The sequence below is a fragment of the Colobus angolensis genome, unplaced genomic scaffold (genome assembly GCF_000951035.1).
Source record: "Colobus angolensis palliatus isolate OR3802 unplaced genomic scaffold, Cang.pa_1.0 Scaffold328, whole genome shotgun sequence".
Lineage (NCBI taxonomy): Eukaryota > Metazoa > Chordata > Mammalia > Primates > Cercopithecidae > Colobus > Colobus angolensis.
In genome coordinates this window covers 2231934-2238812 of record NW_012116577.1, presented here as the reverse complement: position 1 = coordinate 2238812, position 6879 = coordinate 2231934, and the positions used below count along the sequence as shown (strand labels likewise).

General features: G+C 42.8%; 1 pseudogene; it reads right to left on the bottom strand.

Moving 5' to 3' along the window:
• Positions 1-986: 986 nt before the first annotated feature.
• The window catches only part of LOC105518730, a 12146-nt pseudogene continuing 6253 nt past the window's right edge, over positions 987-6879 (bottom strand).

Below are 6879 nucleotides of genomic sequence, written 5' to 3'. Positions count from 1 at the left end.
AGCTCCGCCTCCCGGGTTTACGCCATTCTCCTGCCTCAGCCTCCCGTGTAGCTGGGACTACAGGCTCCCGCCACCTCGCCCGGCTAGTTTTTTGTATTTTTTAGTAGAGACGGGGTTTCTCCGTGTAGGCCAGGATGGTCTCGATCTCCTGACCTCGTGATCCACCCGTCTCGGCCTCCCAAAGTGCTGGGATTACAGGCTTGAGCCACCGCGCCCGGCCTAAAGTTGTTTAAGAGAATTTTGTATAGACAGATTGTGAGCTGTTGTGTCCTGCCCAAATCTGAATTCAGATGTAAAAATAATTTTATAAAAACGAATATTAATTAAAACCCTTTTCATAGAAATGGTATGCTGACAAATGAAAACATTTTGTGACAACAATAATAAAACTTTCACTAGATAGATCTAGAGTAGTTTGATGTAAGGGGAAAAAGTATATGGTCATTTTGAATTGTATGCATTTTAACTTAGTAAAATTTAAAAATAAGATATTAGTGATACCTGCTGTCATAATACTCATGTAGGACACAAAATATGGCATGACAAAATGAAGACTCCCGGGCTCAGTGGCTCAGGCCTGTAGTCCCAGCATTTTGGGAGACCCAGGTGGGAAGATGGCCTGAGTCCAACAGTTCAAGACCAGCCTGGGCAACATGGCAAAACCCCATCTCTACAAAAAATACAAAAATTAGCTCAGCATGGTGGTTACACGCCTGTAGGATTGTTGGAGCCTGGGAGGTCAAGGCTGTGAAAAGCTGAGATTGCGCCACTGCACTCCAGCCTGGGTGGCAGAGTGAGACCCTGCCTAAAAAAAAAAAAAAAAGAAGAAGAAGAAGAAGACTCACTAGACTAATAAGAGTTGACCCAGGTTTTTGTTTTTTTTGGTTTTGTTTTGTTTAGTTTTTTGTTTGTTTGTTTGTTTTTGGCTAAGCATAGGGGACTTTATTAATGGTACACACAAGGTGGGGCTCCTAGGCCCCTCCCTCTTCAGGGGTTCTGCATGGACACTGAGGAGGGGAGATTCTCAGTGTAGTGGGGGACTGAGTGTGGCAGGGACTCCCCAGCAGTGAGGACCTCTCTCTTCCTCTCATGCTTTCGCTGGGGCTGGTGGTCTGGTGGTCTTACTCTTGGAGGCCATGTGGGCCGTGAGGTCCACCACACTGTTGTTGTAGTCAAATTCATCACTATACCAAGAAATTATCTTGACAAAGTGGTTGTTGAGGGCAATGCCAGCCCCAGCATCGAAGGTGGAAGAGTGGGTGTTGCTGTTGAAGTCGGAGGAGACAGCCTGGTGCTCATTGTAGCCCAGGATGCCCTTGAGAGGCATCCTGCTTCACCACCTTCTTGATGTCATCATATTTGGCAGGTTTTTCCAGACGGCAGGTCAGGTTCATGACCGACATGTTGGCAGTGGTGACACAGAAGGCCATGCCAGTGAGCTTCCCGTTCAACTCAGAGAGGGCCTTGCCTACAGCCTTGGCAGCACCAGTAGAGACAGGGATGATGTTCTAGAGAGCCCCGCAGCCGTCACGCCACAGTTTCCCAGAGGGGCCATCCACAGTCTTCTGGGTGGCAGTGGTGGCGTGGACTGTGGTCATGAGTCCTTCCACAATACCAAAGTTGTCTTGGATGACATTGGCCAGGGGTGTTAAGCAGTTGGTGGTGCAGGAGGCATTGCTGATGATCTTGAGGCTGTTGTCATAATTCTCATGGTTCATGCCCATCATGAACATGGGGGCATCAGCAAAGGGGGCAGAAATTCATGACCCTTTTGGCTCCTTCCTGCAAGTGAGCCCCAGCCTTCTTCATGGGGGTGAAGACACCAGTGGACTCCACAACGTACTCAGCATCAGCATTGCCCCATTTGATTTTGGAGGGATCTTGCTCCTGGAAGATGGTAATGGAATTTCCACTGATGACAAGCTTGCCATTCTCAGCCTTGATGGTGCATGGAATTTGCCGTGGGTGAAATCATACTGGAACAAGTAGACCATGTAGTTGAGGTCAATGAAGCGGTCATTGATGGCGACGGTATCCACTTTGCCGGAGTTCAAAGCCACCCTGGTGACCAGGCACCCAATACAACCAAATCCGTTGACTGTGGCCTTCACCTTCACCGTGGTACCTCAGGGATGCAGTTGGAAATGCATGAGAAGATGCGGCTGTCTGTCGAATGGGAGGAGCAGAGAGCCAAGGTGACCGAGTTTTTTACATTGGGGAAAAAAACCCAACCCATGGAGATCGTGTTAATTCAGCCACTCGTGACTCTGGCTCATTGTGGGCAAATACATAGATATTGTTAAGACACAGTCTTCAAGAAAGAGTACACTGTGTTAAGCAGGCAAGTCTAAAATAAGAAAGAAAGTGAACAAGTCGGAGAAATACGGCATACTATGGGGGTTCATGAGAAAGATCACATCCCGTTGGGAGAATTAGAAAATAATTCATAAAAAGGAATTATTTAAGCTGGGCCTTGACATCATTCCCTCACAAGGAACAGCTTGAGCACTTGCAAATACCTTTGAGGAAAACTGAATAATTAAATCTGTGATATAGTGCAAAAAGAATGGACTTAATCACAGCTGGATTGAAGCCCCATCTCCCACCATTTCTAGCTGTGTGGCCTTGGGCAAGTCAGGGATGTTGGAACCATCTATGAGGTGATGCTTAACCAAGGGTATATTTAAGATTTCTGCCAAAATAGGTGGTGCACAGTGGTTTAATAAGTAGTTTTTCCGTCTTATTTCCCCCTGTCCCTACTTTATGTAAAAAATGAATGGAGAAAAAGAAGGTAGACTAGAGCCAGAGCAGTGAGGACCTTGAATGCCAGGGTAAGCTGAACTACATACATTAAGCAGTTTGGAAAGGACAATTAGAGTTAGATAAATCTAGCAGCATCTAATCCTTGATCGATGTTCAGTGATGGGAAGGAGGGATGTGGTGATTGGTTAGGGGAAGTCATTACAATCCAGGTTAATATATGGATCTGAACTAGAGTACAATGAGACAGAATAGAGTTCAATGATAATAGGAAGAAAGGGATGGATGAATAGAGATATTTCCAAGCAGAATCCAGGAGAATTGAAGTGGATAGGTTGGGAAAGTGGAGAGAAGAGTCAAATATGGCTCACGTTTTGAAGTAGGGTAACTGAAAAAATGGTGTTGCTACTTGTAAAAGTAGGCGAATCTAAAAGTATAGTGAGGGAGAAGATAAGGACCTTGGTTTTTCATATATTTTGTTCTGTAATTATATTTCACTTATAAAGTGCTCTGAACAGTAGTATGGTAGTTAATAGCACAGGCTGGGAGCCCTGCTGCCTAGGTTCACATCCTGGCTCCACCACTTACTTGGGCTTCACTCCATCTCACTGTGCCTCAGTTTCTTCAGATAGGGCACAAAATATGGCATAGCAAACTAAGTGAAAGAACACTCCTGGGTACAGTGGCTCAGGCCTGTAGTCCCAGTATTTTGGGAGGTCTAAGTGGGCAGATGACTTGAGTCCAGGAGTTCAAGACCAGCCTGGGCAGCATGGCAAAACCCCATCTCTACAAAAAATACAAAAATTATCCCAGTATGGTGGTGCACTCCTATAGTTCCAGCTACTTGGGCAGGGGGGGCTGAGGCGGGAGGATAAAGGGCAAAATAAAAGTAGCTACTTCATAGAGTTGTAGTGAGGACTAAATGATTTAATTTACATGCAATTAGAACAGTGATGGCAGATAGTGTTTTCTATCGTGATGCTGATGATGTCTGCTTTTATTGTGTGTGTGTGTGTGTGTGTGTGTGTTTTCTTGAGTGAGAATCTTGCTCTGTCACCCCGGGTGGAGCGCAGAGGCATGATCACAGCTCACTGTGGCCTCGACCTCCTGGGCTGAAACGATCCTCCCACTTCAGCCTGCCAAGTAGCTGGGACTACAGGTTAGTGCCACCACACGTGGCTAATTTTAAAATTTGTTGTAGAGACTGAATCTCACTCTGTTGCCCAGGCTGGTCTAAACTCCTGGCCCAAGCGATCCTCCCAGCTTGTCCTCTCAAAGTGCTGAGATTACAGGCATGTGCCATTGTGCCTGGCCGGCGTTTGCATTTTATTTTATGGGCTAGTTGATCCCTTAAGCAGTAGAGTGGCTTGTGATTATATTGCTTTGTGTCTTTTGAGTTTTATCATGAGTATGTTGGAATGCAATTTTCTTTTTTTCCATTTTATTTTTTATCTTATAGCAAAATTGACATTTTTGGGGTACAAGTCCATGAATTTTAACAAATGTATAGATTTGTCTAATCATCACCCAAATCAATTTTAAATTAACATTTGAAATAGATGCAAAATAGTTTCATCATCCCATAAAACTCTTTTTGTCATCTCCTTTTAGTCATACTGTTTCCCTGCCCCTCATCCCTGGCAGCCACGGATCTGTTTTTCATCACTGATTTTGTCCTTTTGAGGATATCATATAAATGGAATCATAGAATGTGTAGTAACCTATTGAGACTGGCCTGTTTCACTCAGCAACCATTGAGAGTCATCCAGGTTGTTGCATGTACCAAGTTTGTTCCTTTTTATTGTAAGGTAGTGTTCTATTGTATGGGTGTACCCACAGTTTGTTTATCCATTCACTTGTTGAAGGTTATTTGGATTATTCTCAGTTTTTAGCAATTGTGACTAGAGCTGCCATACATTTTCATGCACAAGTTTTTGTGCAAACACGAGCTTTCATTTTTCTCGGTTAAATTGCCAGCAGTCAGATTGCTGGGTTATAGTGTAAGAGTATGTTTAACTGTGTAAGAAACTTTCACCTTTTTTTTTTTTTTTTTTAGAACAGTGATGCTGTTTTGCATTGCCACCAGCAGTATATGAAAATTCCAGGTGTTTCACATCCTCACCAGCACTTGGTATTGTTATTATTGTTTATTTTAGCCATTCTAATAGACGTGTAGTGGTATTTCATTATGATTGTGGGATGTGTGTATGGGGGTGTGGCAGGGGCTGTGTTGCTTAGTCTGGAGTGTGGTGGCTATTTACAGACATGATCGGATGGTAGCGCACTACAACTTTGAACTCTTGGGCTTAAACAGTCATCCTATGTAGCTGAGACTACAAGTGCATGCCACTGGGCCTGGTTCATTATTTTAATTTTCATTTACCTAATGGCAGTGATGTTGAACATCTTTTTGTGTGCTTATTTCCATCCATATATCTTCATTGGTGAAGTGTCTTAAGTCTTTGGTCCATATTTTAATTGAGTTGTTTTTCTTGCTGTTAAGTTTGAAAGTTTTATATATTTGGGATGTAAATTTTTTGTCAAATATGTGATTTGCCAACATTTTTCTCCTGGTTTGGAGCTTGTCTTTTTATTCTCTTATAGGGTCTTTCTCATAGCAAAAGGTTTTAATTTTGATGGAGTCCATTTTAGCAGTTTTTTTCTTTCATATTTAACAACTAGTAGCCTGACTCCGAGTCATGAGGTTTTTCTCCTATGTTTTCTTCAAAAAGTTTTATTGTTTTAGGTGTAGTTACATATATAACATAAAAATATATTTCATACATTATATAAAATGCATCAGAAACTATATGAAACTATAGCCAGGTGCAGTGGCTCGAAGTACCAGGCTACAGTGTGCTATGGTATGATTAATTTTTTGTGTGTTCACCTTGTTTTGTTTTGTTTTATCTGAGACGGAGTCTCGCTTTGTTGCCCAGGCTGGAGTGCAGTGGCGCATCTCAGCTCACTGCAAGCTCCACCTCCCGGGTTCACGCCATTCTCCTGCCTCAGCCTCCGGAGTAGCTGGCGCCCACCACCATGCCTGGCTAATTTTTTGTGTTTTTTTTAGTAGAGATGGGGTTTCACCATGTTAGCCAGGATGGTCTCAATCTCCTGACCTCATGATCCGCCCACCTCAGCCTCCCAAAGTGCTGGGATTACAGGCGTGAGCGACCGCGCCCAGCCATGTTCACCTTGTTTTTAGTGACCTTGCTAAACTTCCTAGTTCTAGGTGTTCCTTGGCAATGGTTTACGTAGACAATTATGTGTGCTGATAGGGACAGTTTTATTTCTTTCCAATCTTTGCCTTTTCTTTTTCTTGCTTTATTGCGCTGGAGATAACTTTTACTTCCTATGTGGATTTTCTTCTTTAGTATGTTGTTGTGGTGGTTTAATATGGCTTAATATGCTGGTAATATGGTAGACTATATTTTTTTGAGTATTGAAGCAGCCTTGCATAAACTCTTAGGATAAATTCTACTTGGTCGTGATCATTCTCTATGTTTTGCTGGATTATATTTGCTAATATTTGTTGGGGATTTTTATGTCTGTATTCATGAGGGATATTGATTTGTAGTTTTCCTTTTCTGTACTATCTTTGTTTTTGGTATCAGAGTAATAGCTTATCTCATGAAATAAGTTGGGAAGTGTTTTCGCCTCTTCCATTTTCTGAAAGAGATTTTGTAGAGTTGAGGCTATTTCTTCTTTAAATGTTTGGTAGAATTTGGTGAAACCATCTGGGCTCAAAGATTGCTTTTCAAACTGTGATTTAATTTCTTTAATAGTTGTAGCAGTGCTCAGGTTGTCTTTTGGGTGAGTTCTGGTAGTTTGTGGGTTTTGAGGAATTGGTCCATTTCATCTAAGTTGTCACATTTATGTATGTAGAATTTTTCATAGCATTCACCTTATTTACCTTTTTAATGCCAGTAGCGTTTGTAATGATAGTCTCTGATATTACAGATTTTGGTGACATGTGTCTTCCCCTCCATGCCTTTTTTGCCAGATGTTTATCAATTCTGGTGATCAACAGGCCAGGTGCGGTGGCTCACACCTGTAATCCCAGCACTTTGGGAGGCCGAGGCAGGTGGATCACCTGAGGTCAGGAGTTTGAGACCAGCC